Source organism: Phyllobates terribilis, unplaced genomic scaffold (genome assembly GCF_046119375.1).
Source record: "Phyllobates terribilis strain yellow unplaced genomic scaffold, ASM4611937v1 Scaffold_10__3_contigs__length_209671492, whole genome shotgun sequence".
Taxonomy (NCBI): domain Eukaryota; kingdom Metazoa; phylum Chordata; class Amphibia; order Anura; family Dendrobatidae; genus Phyllobates; species Phyllobates terribilis.
Genome location: NW_027362770.1, coordinates 147,876,934 through 147,891,485, shown reverse-complemented (window position 1 = coordinate 147,891,485; position 14,552 = coordinate 147,876,934). Strand labels below are relative to the sequence as shown.

The following is a 14,552-nucleotide window of genomic DNA, read 5'->3' as shown; positions in this document are numbered from 1 at the left end:
TGGTGCGTACTGTGCTGTCGAGACTACCCAGGAGAAGCAGTTGTTTGAAGAGGGTGGTGTAGATGATGAGGTCCTTGACCCATCATGGCGTGAGGGACAGGAAGGTGGTGGGAGCAGCTCTGAGGAAGAGACTCCCCGAACGGCCCAAAAAGGAGGGAGAGGGAGGGGGCAGACTTGGTTGCCTGTAGCCTCCACTTTGGCACCCATTAGGAGCATGGCTCTTCCAAAATCCAAAGCGGGCGCTCCCAAGACTTGCAGTGCCTGGTCCTTTTTTGACACAGTTGCAGATGACATTTGCTTTGTCAAATGCAAGCTGTGTAATCAGAAGGTGAAAAGAGGGAAAAGTGTCAGCAACCTCAATACCACAAATATGTGGAAACATGTGCGGACCAAGCACGTGGTGGAGTTACAAAAACACACTGAAGACCTAGGCCAACCTACAGCGCCACCTACCACCTCTTCAGCTCGTGTTGTAGCCTCTTCCTCCAGCTCACACACAGCTGGTTCGGCTTCCTCACAGGATCGCCATGGAAGAATCTCTGGCACTGTTGTACAGAGACACAGTGTAATTCCACCCACAGCACCACTTTCCCAGTCATCCTCACACTCCCAGGCCAGTCTACAGCCATCGTTAGCACAGGCATGGGAGAAAAGGCGCCCATACTCGGCAAACCACCCCCGAGCACAGGCTCTGAATGCTGGCATTGCTAAACTACTGGCCCTTGAAATGCTATCATTCAGGCTGGTGGAGACTGACACATTCCGTAACTTTATGGCATTGGCAGTCCCACAATACAACGTGCCCAGCCGCTTTTATTTCAGCAGGCAAGCCGTCCCTGCCCTGCAACATCATGTGGAGGGAAAAATTAAACATGCGCTACAAAACGCCGTCAGTAGCAAGGTCCACCTGACCACCGATGCGTGGACCAGTAAGCATTGGGTAAATGTTGTGGAGCCGGGTACAAATCTTGAGAGTGGCGCTGTACGTGTTCTGCCAACTCCAAGGATTGCAGGAATCCAGTCTGTACACATTGACTCCTCCTCATACTCCAGTTCCTCTGAATCAGAGCTGCAGGAGCCGTCACGGTCTACCTCCACATCGACCCGTGAACGGTTACCTGTTATGATGACCGATATGAGCACAGCCGTGGCCAAACGTCAACAGGCCGTATTAAAATTAATTTCTTTGGGGAATCGAAGCCACACAGCGCAGGAGCTCTGGAATGCCATCAAGCAGCAGAGCAACGTGTGGTTTGTGCCAGCGAATCTCCAGCCAGGCATGGTAGTGTGTGACAATGGCCGAAATCTGGTGGCAGCTCTGGGCCTAGGCAACCTCACTCACATCCCATGTCTGGCACATGTGCTCAACTTGGTCGTGCAGAGTTTTTTGAGGGACTATCCGGATCTTGATGCACTGCTTCACAAGGTCCGCATAGAGTGCGCTCACTTGCGGCGTTCCAGCAATGCAAGATCACGCATTGCAGCTCTGCAGCGCCGATTACGTCTTCCGGAACATCGCATCATATGTGACCTACCCACCAGGTGGAATTCAACGTTACATATGTTGGAGAGGTTGTGTGAGCAGCAGGCAGCAGTAATGGAGTACCAGCTGCAGCAGGCGCAAACAAGTCGCAGTGCGCGCCGTTCACACTTCACCACCACTGAGTGGGCCTCTATGAAGGACATTTGCCACGTTTTGCGTGCCTTCGATTATTCCACGCGGATGGCGAGTGCAGATGATGCACTAGTCAGCATGACTATCCCCCTTATCTGCCTGCTTGAAAAAACACTGCAAGCACTAAGGGACGAGGTTTTGGAAGAGGTGGAGGATGAGGAGTCACAAATGCCATCTGCTTCTCTACAGTCTGCGCAACGTGGTTCCTCACAAAGGCCTATGCAGGGGACACTTTGTGAAGAGGATGAGGAGGAGTCAATGGATGAGGAAGACATCTGTCCAGAGGAGGGAGGTACACAATGCTCTAGTAGTCAGTATCTAGAGCGAGGGTGGGGTGATGCAGAGCAGGCAGAGATCACGCCTCAAGCAGGGGACAGTGTTTCTTGGCCAGTTGGCAGTCTGCAGCACATGGTTGATTTCATGCTGCAGTGCCTGAGAAACGACCGCCGCATCGCCCACATTCTCAACACGGCTGATTATTGGGTGTCCACCCTCCTAGATCCTCGCTACCGGGACAACTTACAAAGCCTCATAACACCGTTGAACCGGGAGCGTAAAATGCGGGAGTACCAAGACGCACTGGTGCATTCCATCATGTTCTCCATTCCAACCGAGAGCAGTGCTGCTAGTGCTTTACAAAGCAGCTCAGTGCGTCGAGGCAGTGGAGGAAGCTCTGCACAAAGAGGGAGCAGAAGCAGCGCCTCAGCACAAGGCAAGACCAGTATGGCCGAAATGTGGCAAAGTTTTGTGTCCCCGCCGCCACAAATGTCTACACCATCACAGACGGCTCCAGTCAGCAGGAGGCAACGTTTCCGTCAGATGGTGACAGACTACATGTCTTGCCCTCTTAGTGTACTCCCAGACGGCTCTTCTCCCTTCAAGTTTTGGGTCTGTAAGCTGGATACATGGCCAGAGCTTAGTCAGTATGCATTGGAGGTGCTAGCTTGCCCTGCTGCTAGTGTATTATCGGAACGTGTCTTTAGTGCCGCAGGTGGTGTACTAACAGACCGTCGCATGTGACTATCCTCCGATAACGTTGACCGGCTTACTTTTCTCAAAATGAACAAGGCCTGGATCTCTCATGAATTTGCCAGTCCTCTTCCAGAATAAATAATTGGTTGGCAACAGTATCCAGGTCTCCTGTTCTGTTCATGTTTCTACCACCTGAACTGTAATCCCTGAGCTCCAACACCGCCAGTTGGCGCTCAGAAGTGCCGTCTGCACAGTCAACACATGCTGCCGTGTTATTGGGGTTCAGTAACGTCAGCTGTTCCCCTGCTGTGCGGACGGCAATTTCTCCTGCTCTGTCCACATTCTCACTACTACAGATTTGAAAGTTTCTCCAATTACACCTCTGGCTCCTCTGTTTTCAGTATTATCCCTGAGCTCCAACACCGCCAGTTGGCGCTCGGAAGTGCCGTCTGCACAGTCAACACTTGCTGCCGTGTTATTGGGGTTCAGTAACGTCAGCTGTTCCCCTGCTGTGCGGACGGCAATTTCTCCTGCTCTGTCCACATTCTCACTACTACAGATTTGAAAGTTTCTCCAATTACACCTCTGGCTCCTCTGTTTTCAGTATTATCCCTGAGCTCCAACACTGCCAGTTGGCGCTCGGAAGTGCCGTCTGCACAGTCAACACTTGCTGCCGTGTTATTGGGGTTCAGTAACGTCAGCTGTTCCCTGCTGTGCGGACGGCAATTTCTCCTGCTCTGTCCACATTCTCACTACTACAGATTTGAAAGTTTCTCCAATTACACCTCTGGCTCCTCTGTTTTCAGTATTATCCCTGAGCTACAACACCGCCAGTTGGCGCTCGGAAGTGCCGTCTGCACAGTCAACACTTGCTGCCGTGTTATTGGGGTTCAGTAACGTCAGCTGTTCCCCTGCTGTGCGGACGGCAATTTCTCCTGCTCTGTCCACATTCTCACTACTACAGATTTGAAAGTTTCTCCAATTACACCTCTGGCTCCTCTGTTTTCAGTATTATCCCTGAGCTCCAACACCGCCAGTTGGCGCTCGGAAGTGCCGTCTGCACAGTCAAAACTTGCTGCCGTGTTATTGGGGTTCAGTAACGTCAGCCGTTCCCCTGCTGTGCGGACGGCAATTTCTCCTGCTCTGTCCACATCCACTGTACTACGGATTTAAAACCTCCTCCAAATACACCTCTGGCTCCTTCGTTTTTAGTATTTACCCTGGGCTCCAATACCACTAGTTGCTGCTCAGAAGTGCCGTCTGCACAGTCAACGCTTGCTCCACTGTTATTGGGGTTCAGTAACGTCAGCTGATCCCCAGCTGTGTGTCCGGCAAATTCTCCTGCTTTGTCCACATCCACTGTACTACGGATTTAAAACTTGCTCCAATTACACCTCTGGCTCCACTCTGTTTTTAGTATTTACCCTGGGTTCCAGCACCGCCAGCTGGTTCTCGGCAGTTCCATTGGCTCTTGTACCTTCTGCTACCCATCCGGGTTCCAGTACCGTCAGCTGGTTCTCGGCAGTGACTTTGGCACGGGTACTCCCTCCTGCCCAGCCTGGTTCCAGCACGCCAGCTGTTTCCGGGTAGTGTCAACGTTACTTTGCCTCCAATGCGTTGTCCTGTCGTGTTGCGGTCGGGTTAGCCGACTCTATGGTGCCTGCAGTTTAGGTGACTCCTATGTGGGCTGCGGGATCTGGCAATGAAGGCTGGTTCCATAGTGCCAATAGGACAAGCACCCCCTGTAGGACTGTGGGTTTTGGTAACTGCGGCCGGCTCGCGGCCTTGAACTTTTTTTTACATGGGTACCTTCTGCTACCCATCCGAGTTCCAGTACCGTCAGCTGGTTCTCGGCAGTGCCTTTGGATTAGGTGCCTCCTTCTCGGTATCCAAGTTCCACCAACGTCTGCTGGTCCTTGGTAGTGCTTTCTGGCACAGGTACCTCCTGCTTAGTAACCGAGTTCCAGTACCGTCAGCTGGTCTTCGGCAGTTCCATTGGCTCTTGTACCTTCTGCTACCCATCCGGGTTCCAGTACCGTCAGCTGGTTCTCGGCAGTGACTTTGGCACGGGTACTCCCTCCTGCCCAGCCTGGTTCCAGCACGCCAGCTGTTTCCGGGTAGTGTCAACGTCACTTTGCCTCCAATGCGTTTTCCTGTCGTGTTGCGGTCGGGTTAGCCGACTCTATGGTGCCTGCAGTTTAGGTGACTCCTATGTGGGCTGCGGGATCTGGCAATGAAGGCTGGTTCCATAGTGCCAATAGGACAAGCACCCCCTGTAGGACTGTGGGTTTTGGTAACTGCGGCCAGCTCGCGGCCTTGAACTTTTTTTTACATGGGTACCTTCTGCTACCCATCCGAGTTCCAGTACCGTCAGCTGGTTCTCGGCAGTGCCTTTGGATTAGGTGCCTCCTTCTCGGTATCCAAGTTCCACCAACGTCTGCTGGTCCTTGGTAGTGCTTTCTGGCACAGGTACCTCCTGCTTAGTAACCGAGTTCCAGCACCGTCAGCTGGTCTTCGGCAGTTCCATTGGCTCTTGTACCTTCTGCTACCCATCCGGGTTCCAGTACCGTCAGCTGGTTCTCGGCAGTGACTTTGGCACGGGTACTCCCTCCTGCCCAGCCTGGTTCCAGCACGCCAGCTGTTTCCGCGTAGTGTCAACGTCACTTTGCCTCCAATGCATTGTCCTGTCGTGTTGCGGTCGGGTTAGCCGACTCTATGGTGCCTGCAGTTTAGGTGACTCCTATGTGGGCTGCGGGATCTGGCAATGAAGGCTGGTTCCATAGTGCCAATAGGACAAGCACCCCCTGTAGGACTGTGGGTTTTGGTAACTGCGGCCGGCTCGCGGCCTTGAACTTTTTTTTACATGGGTACTGTCACGCTGTCTCTGTATACTGGAGGTAGGGGGCCTAAGCTGACCCTAAGCTGGGGCCCTGACTAATCCCTCAACCTGGAGGTACTGTTAAAGGTACAGAGGTCCAGGCCGCCAGCGTAACCCCTACCTCCTGAAGATCCCTGCACCTCAGTAATCTAGTCCTGAGAAGGACCCCGATCACAACCAAAGGGAACAAGAAATAATATGCCCAAACACAGTATTTAGACGAACGAGACAGTACAAGGGAAAAACCAAAACCGCCTTGCATACAAACAACTTCTCAACTACAACAGAGGGAAAACCAAAGGGAAAGGAGATAAATGATAAAGCGAGGAAAGGGAAAAAACACTTCCAAGTACACTTATCTCAGCAACTCCAAACACCACGATCCGCTCTGTCAGTCTGAATGAAATGCTTTCACCGACACCTCCCAGACAGACCAGCAGGTATATGAAGGAGTCTCACTACAGAAGTATTGATTGCAGCTGGGCGAGGCTGGACCTCATCTAGCCCTGAGAGAGAGAGAGAATTAACTCCCTCACTGCCGAGAAACACAAAGCACCAACAAGTCAGCTGCGAGAAGTCAGGCTGTGTACTCGTGACGATCTTCGTGGTAACACACCCGTGACAGTACCCCCCCTTCTACGAGGGGCCTCCGGACCCTCAGGGCCAGGTTTATCCGGGTGAGTCGTGTGGAAGGCCCGAACAAATCGGTCTGCGTTAATATCCGACGCAGGAACCCACATCCTCTCCTCAGGACCATACCCCTTCCAATGAACCAAGTACTGAAGGGACCGGCGATTAAAGCGTGAATCAATGACCCTCGATACCTGGAACTCCAAGTTACCATTGACAACCACTGGAGGGGGAGGTAAAAGTGACGGTACCACCGGCGCCACATACCTCTTAAGCAATGATCTGTGAAACACGTTGTGAATTTTAAACGTAGGGGGGAGGTCAAGACGGAATGCCACCGGATTAATAATAGAACTGATTCTGTACGGCCCGATGAACCTGGGACCCAGTTTCCAGGAGGGAACCTTAAGTTTTATATTCCTGGTAGACAACCATACCCGATCGTTCACACTTAGGTCCGGACCAGACACTCTCCTCCTATCAGCCATACGTTTGTATCGGTTCCCCATAGTATTCAGATTCTTCAGCACCCCTCTCCATACTGAAGCGAGTGATGAGGAAAATCGTTCCTCCTCAGGAACCCCCGAAGAGCCCCCCCCACTGAAAGTACAAAACTGGGGGTGAAAACCATATGCCCCAAAAAACGGGGACTTACCAGTGGACTCGCTCCGCCTATTATTAAGAGCAAACTCTGCCAGAGGTAAGAAAGAAGCCCAGTCCTCCTGGTTCTCTGACACAAAACACCGGAGATATGTCTCCAAGCTCTGGTTCATACGTTCCGTCTGACCATTGGTCTGAGGATGAAAAGCCGATGAGAATGACAACTGCATCCCCCGCCGTGCACAAAACGCCTTCCAGAACTTAGACACAAACTGAGACCCCCGATCAGACACCACCTCGGAGGGTACCCCGTGAAGCCTCACAATCTCCCCAATGAACACCTGCGCAAGAGTTTTAGCATTAGGGAGAGCCGGAAGAGCGATAAAATGTGCCATCTTGCTGAACCTGTCCACTACAACGAGTATGACCGTTTTACCCGAAGACGGAGGGAGGTCCGTAATAAAGTCCATAGACAGATGAGTCCAAGGACGCTCCGGGATCTTCAAAGGTAAGAGGGCCCCAGACGGACGGGTATGTGAGGTCTTAGAGCGCGCACAAACCCCACAGGACGCGACAAAAGTTACCACCTCCTTATGTAAATTAGGCCACCAAAACCGACGCGAGAGGAGATCCACAGTTGCTTTACTCCCCGGGTGTCCTGCAAAAACTGAGTTATGGTGTGCCTCGATCACCTTTTGTCGCAACTGATCTGGAACAAACAATCTCCCTGGAGGTCCAACAGGGGCGTCCCCCTGAGCCTCCAATACCTCCTCCTCCAGCTCAGAGCATACTGCCGAAACCACCACCCCCTCCTGAAGGATAGGAATCGGGTCGTCCGTATTCCCGGCCCCCGGGAAACTACGAGATAAGGCATCCGCCTTTACATTTTTTGACCCAGGACGATATGTAACGACAAAATTAAACCTGGTAAAAAACAATGACCACCTAGCTTGTCTGGGATTCAGACGTTTCGCGGACTCCAGATATAGCAGGTTCTTGTGATCGGTGATGACGGTGACCGGATGAACTGCCCCCTCCAGAAAATGGCGCCACTCCTCAAAAGCTAACTTAATGGCCAAGAGTTCCCTATTGCCGACATCGTAATTCCTCTCAGCGGACGACAATTTTTTAGAGAAAAAGGCGCACGGATGCCACTTACCAGGGGACGAACCTTGTGACAATACTGCTCCCACCCCTACCTCGGAAGCGTCTACCTCTACAATGAATGGCTGAGACGCATCAGGTTGAATGAGTATGGGCGCCGAGGCAAAGCATTTTTTCAAAGAGGAGAATGCTTGACAAGCCTTGTCAGACCATCTAGAAAAATCCGTCCCCTTTTTAGTCATGTCAGTGAGAGGCTTAACCATGGACGAGAAATTACGAATGAACTTCCGGTAATAATTAGCAAACCCCAGGAAACGTTGTAGTGCCTTAAGATTCTCTGGCCGATCCCACTCAAGAACTGCCCGCACTTTCCCAGGGTCCATACGAAAACCGGACGCTGAAACCAGGAAGCCTAAAAACTGGAGTTCCTGTACGGCGAACACACACTTTTCCCACTTGGCATACAGTTTATTATCCCGCAAGATCTGTAACACCTGCCTAACGTGCTCCTGATGAGACACCAGATCTGGCGAGTAAATTAGGATATCATCCAGATATATGACAACAAACTGTCCCACCAAGCGGCGAAAAATGTCATTAACAAAGTGTTGGAACACCGCCGGGGCATTAGTCAGACCGAATGGCATGACAAGGTTCTCATAATGCCCCTCCGGAGTGTTAAACGCCGTCTTCCACTCATCCCCCTCCTTCATCCTAATCAGATTGTACGCCCCCCTGAGATCCAACTTAGAAAACCATTTGGCACCCACGATCTGATTAAAGAGATCGGGAATAAGTGGGAGCGGATACGAATCTCGGACCGTAATCCGATTAAGTTCACGGAAATCCAGGCAAGGGCGTAGGCCTCCATCTTTCTTCTTAACAAAGAAGAACCCCGCAGCCACCGGTGAAGATGAAGGTCTAATATGCCCCTTAGCCAGACTTTCTGAGATATAATCCTTCATGGCCTGCCTCTCAGGACCAGAAAGGTTATACAACCTAGCTTTAGGTAACTTGGCCTCTGGGAGCAGTTTTACAGAACAGTCATACACGCGATGAGGAGGTAGTTCCTGACACCCTTTCTCCGAGAATACATCCTCAAAGTCCGCCAGAAATGGAGGTAAGACCCAAGGAGTAACCGCACCAATGACCGTGTTCATGCAGTTTTTATTACAGAATTTACTCCATTGGCTTATCTCCCTGGTTTGCCAATTAATAACCGGGTTATGCTTAGCTAACCAAGGAAGGCCCAACACAATAGGAGTGGGAAGACCCTCCAACACGTAGCAAGACAACAGTTCTTTATGTATTGCCCCCACTTGAAGTTTTACGTCATGCACAACTTGCAAAAAACTTCCCTGCCCGAGAGGCCTGGCATCGATCGAGAATATGGGGATGGGTTTAGCCAACTCACTCAACCGCATACCTTGAACCCGGGCAAACCGAGCATCAACCAGATTAGCCCCGGCCCCACTATCCAGAAGAACAGATATCTTCTCAGTTCTCGTACCCACCACCACCTCCGCCGGTACGAGAAACTGAGACGAACCTAGGGACGAAATACCTACTCCCAGATTGCCGTCCACCACACAACCTGGGATCAACAGTTTTCCGACGACTCTTCACTCTGCAAGGGACGGGATGGACACCCCCCAATAAAATGTCCCTTTCTCCCGCAGAAGAAACACCTTCCTGCCTTATGGCGCACCACCGGTCCCCTCCCCCGAAATGATGTCCCTCCTAATTGCATAGGCTCCTCTGGACTGACCAGGGGAACCACCATATGAGGGGACCTTGTAGGAGGTGGAGTCATCACAGGGGGTAGAGTTATCCCGCACCTCTCCCGAAGCCGTCTGTCCACGCGAATAGCGAGGGCCATAGCAGCTTCCAGAGACACGGGAGAGTCATACTGTGCCAACACATCCTGTAATTTGTCGGATAAACCATGACAAAACTGGCTCCTAAGAGCCGGGTCATTCCACTGGGTGTCCGTGGCCCACCTACGGAACTCCGAACAGAATTCCTCCGCCGGACGATCTCCCTGCTGGATCCTACGTAACTTAGACTCAGCAAGGGAGATCCGATCTGGGTCATCATATACGAGTCCCAGGGCAGCGAAAAACCTATCCACTGTCTGGAGAGCCGGGGAACCCGGGGGAAGAGAGAACGCCCAAGATTGTGGGTCCCCTTGTAGGAGCGAGATGACAATTCCCACCCTTTGTTCTTCACTCCCCGATGACCGAGGCCGCAGCCGAAAGTACAATTTACATGCCTCCCGGAAAACAAAAAACTTGTCCCGCCCCCCAGTGAACCTATCAGGGAGAGCTACTTTAGGTTCTGGTCCGGCTTGCTCCTGAGGATGCCAAACCTTGGACCTAACGTCCGCCAGCTCCATGGACAAACTCTGCAATTGCCGAGCTAGACCGGCTACTGGATCCATAGTAGCTGGAGAAAAACTAAGTGGGTCGGTGAAAATGTCACGCTGTCTCTGTATACTGGAGGTAGGGGGCCTAAGCTGACCCTAAGCTGGGGCCCTGACTAATCCCTCAACCTGGAGGTACTGTTAAAGGTACAGAGGTCCAGGCCGCCAGCGTAACCCCTACCTCCTGAAGATCCCTGCACCTCAGTAATCTAGTCCTGAGAAGGACCCCGATCACAACCAAAGGGAACAAGAAATAATATGCCCAAACACAGTATTTAGACGAACGAGACAGTACAAGGGAAAAACCAAAACCACCTTGCATACAAACAACTTCTCAACTACAACAGAGGGAAAACCAAAGGGAAAGGAGATAAATGATAAAGCGAGGAAAGGGAAAAAACACTTCCAAGTACACTTATCTCAGCAACTGCAAACACCACGATCCGCTCTGTCAGTCTGAATGAAATGCTTTCACCGACACCTCCCAGACAGACCAGCAGGTATATGAAGGAGTCTCACTACAGAAGTATTGATTGCAGCTGGGCGAGGCTGGACCTCATCTAGCCCTGAGAGAGAGAGAGAATTAACTCCCTCACTGCCGAGAAACACAAAGCACCAACAAGTCAGCTGCGAGAAGTCAGGCTGTGTACTCGTGACGATCTTCGTGGTAACACACCCGTGACAGGTACCTTCTGCTACCCATCCGGGTTCCAGTACCGTCAGCTGGTTCTCGGCAGTGCCTTTGGATTAGGTGCCTCCTTCTCGGTATCCAAGTTCCACCAATGTCTGCTGGTCCTTGGTAGTGCTTTCTGGCACAGGTACCTCCTGCTTAGTAACCGAGTTCCAGTACCGTCAGCTGGTCTTCGGCAGTTCCATTGGCTCTTGTACCTTCTGCTACCCATCCGGGTTCCAATACCGTCAGCTGGTCCTCGGTAGTTCCTCAGCTTTCTTGTACCTTCTGCTACATTTCCAAGTTCAAGCTTTTTGAAATGGTTCTTGGTAATCACTCTAGATCTCCCTGACGAGGACCCTGAAGACGAGGACCCTGAAGACCAACCCTAAGAAGACGAGGACCCCGAAGACGGCGACCCTGAAGACGAGGACCCTGAAGACCACCCCGAAGAAGACGAGGACCCTGAAGACCACCCTGAAGAAGACGAGGACCCTGAAGACCACCCCGAAGAAGACGAGGACCCCGAAGACGAGGACCCAGAAGACCAACCCGAAGAAGACGAGGACCCCGAAGACAAGGACCCCCGAAGACGACGACCCTGAAGACCACCCCGAAGAAGACCAAGAAGATGACCCTGAAGAAGTTGACCAAGAGGACAAAGAAGAGAAGACAAGCACCAAGATGCAGAAGAACAAGAGACAGAAAACCAAGAAGCAGAAATACAAGAAGCTGCAGAACAAAAAGCGGAAAAACATTAAGCATAAGACTAAAAATCAGAGCAAAAGATAATATCTAAATTATAAGCAGAAGATGACTAAGCAGTGTATGGGGGTGAGTCCGTTCCTCCTCGTGGTGCCCCTGGAAAAGACCTGCTGCTGCAGGCCAAACTGAAAGCGGACAAATCCTGTTGTAAATCTTTTGTGACGGGCAGAACGAAAGGTGTAATGTCCAACCTTTTATAGATAACAACTACAGGAATGCCTGCCACAAATAAGAATATGATGAAGAAGAAGAAGATGAAGAAGAAGAAGATGAAGAAGGTGAAGAAGAAGAGGATGAAAAAGATGCTGAGGATGATGAAGGAGAAAGTGTGGGAGAAGTAAAAAAGAAGGTGAAGAGCATGGAAGTAGTGAAACATAAATATCTGACAAAATCTAAAAATACTTAACATAGTCAATATTTCCGTAACTCAGAACGTCTTAAAAAAAATATGAATTCCTGCTATTCCATTTGATTGGGCTAAACCTCTATGCCTTTATTGTTTCCCCCACCTCCCCCAATACATTCTACATTATTCTTAGTTGTTTTCCTTCATGTAGAATTAACCTACAAGGAAAGAAAGGGTTTATTTTCATTCCGATATTTCTGTCCCATTGACTTGCATTGGTTTCCGGTATCGGAATCGGCGATATCCGATACTTTTTCGGTATCGGTCCGATCCAATCCGATCCGATATTTCCCGATATCGGAAGGTATCGCTCAACACTAGTCATTGTACAAGATGAGGAGGTGAGCTGTGATATCACCTATTGTGAATGGTGGATCCCGTGTTATCTACTGTATATAGAGGTGTTATCAATGATTGTACAGGAGGAGGAAGTGAGCAGTGACATCACCTATTGTGAATGGTGGATCCCGTGTTATCTACTGTATATAGAGGTGTTATTAGTCATTGCACAAGACGAGGAGGTGAGCTGTGATATCACCTATTGTGAATGGTGGATTCCGTGTTATCTACTGTATATAGAGGTGTTATCAGTCATTGTACAGGAGGAGGAGGTGAGCTGTGACATCACCTATTGTGAATGGTTGATCCCGTGTTATCTATTGTATAAAGAGGTGTTATCAGTCATTGTACAAGAGGAGGAGGTGAGCTGTGACATCACCTATTGTGAATGGTGGATCCGTTGTTCTCTACTGCATATAGAGGTGTTATCAGTCATTGTACATGAGGAGGTGAGCTGTGACATCACCTATTGTGAATGGTGGATCCCGTGTTATCAGTCATTGTACAGGAGGAGGAGGTGAGCTGTGACATCATCTATTGTGAATTGTGGATCCTCTGTTATCTACTGTATATAGAGGTGTTATCAGTCATTGTACCGGAGGAGGTGAGATGTGACATCAATTGTGCATGGTGGATTCTGTGTTCTCTGCTGTATATAGATGATATGATAACTGCAACTTAGCCATGACTGTCGCTGTGGAGCCAAAAAGACACCAAAGAACCATAACTAGTACATCGCTCTATCAGCAGTGATGCCGCATGTAACTTCCGCACCGGTCACCATTGGAAGGTCTTGATTAAATTCTCATTAATAGCCTGCATGTGCCAGTTAGAGACCCTCAGAGATGACATGCACACAACACCAAGCTTCAGTACCCCCTAACAAAAGAATGGCACCTCTAATTAACATCACTCGCTGGACGGACGCCTCGTGCCATTGTTTCATAAGGCAAAGTTTGGAGTCCCAGAACCAAAATAAAAGGACTTTTTATCCCTCCTTGCACTCTTCTGCTTAATGGTGCGCTCAGTAATGGGCATCGGGGCACCCCGGGTTTGCAATCCAGGCTTAATATTAGGCCACTTCTGCAGAGGGAGCGCGCTACCGAATGACGACCGTGAAAGTGGCACAAACTTTTTTTTTTTCTTATAGATTCCATTTTACAGAAAAAAAAATGGAATTCCTATTTAGTTCCACTTGTACCGACATGGGCGCAAAAGAAGCAAAAGCAGATGTTAATGTCAGAGATAAATGTCTGGGAATCATTTCATAGGAGCCTAGCAACCGTTGCTGGCCATCTTGTCTATTAGCGGGATGAAAATACTGGCGTGTGCGGCGTGCATGGAAGGAAAGGTGATCCAAGTCCTTCTGACTGCAGAGACTCATTTATTTCTCGCTAATGACCACCCCCCTTAAATCTCAGTCCAATTAGCCCGAGAGAAAAGAAAGAAAAGGACGGAATTTGGTTTGCAAACAGAAGGTGGGAATGAATAGACGCCGGCAGCGGGGATCACACGAATGCTCATCATATATGTACAGAAGAGTAGGAAGAGCGGGGTAAGCCGAATGTAGGCATCCAAAAGAGGGGAGGGTAGCACGTGTGCAACAAGGAAACAAAAGCTGACCAGCAAGACGTCCGTGCAAGTCATTCTGATCTCCTCAACAGAGCGTGACAGCTTCATATATGTCTGAGGCTGTCACACCCTCAGGTCAGGAGAACGGCGGCCGGTCCGTGCACTGCGGTCTGTGTTTGGACCGATTAGCACGGACATCCGAATGAGCCCTAAGGCTGAGTTCACATGTTCAGTAATCGTTAGAAACGGATCCAGCAGCAATAAATTGCGCAGATGCAACTTTTCTGTCCAAAACAAAGACTGGTAGCTTGGGCGGCCATTTTCCTGTAGATCACGGCTTCAGGAAGATGGCCGGGGCCACCGGAAAGCAGCACACGCCGCTCTGCCTCACCGCCAACAGACAGACACCGGCACCGCAGCATCTCACTTCTTCTGCTGCTGCCGCTGGGTTCCTGAGGGAGGGAGGGAACGGAGGGCCCTGCGATCCTGCTCCACCACCACCGCAACTCCCCACTGCTG

At 50.5% G+C, this 14,552-nt stretch overlaps 1 pseudogene; it reads right to left on the bottom strand.

Moving 5' to 3' along the window:
* Positions 1-14,552, bottom strand: part of LOC141164058 (DNA-directed RNA polymerase III subunit RPC2-like) — a 104,940-nt pseudogene that overhangs the window by 58,896 nt on the left and 31,492 nt on the right.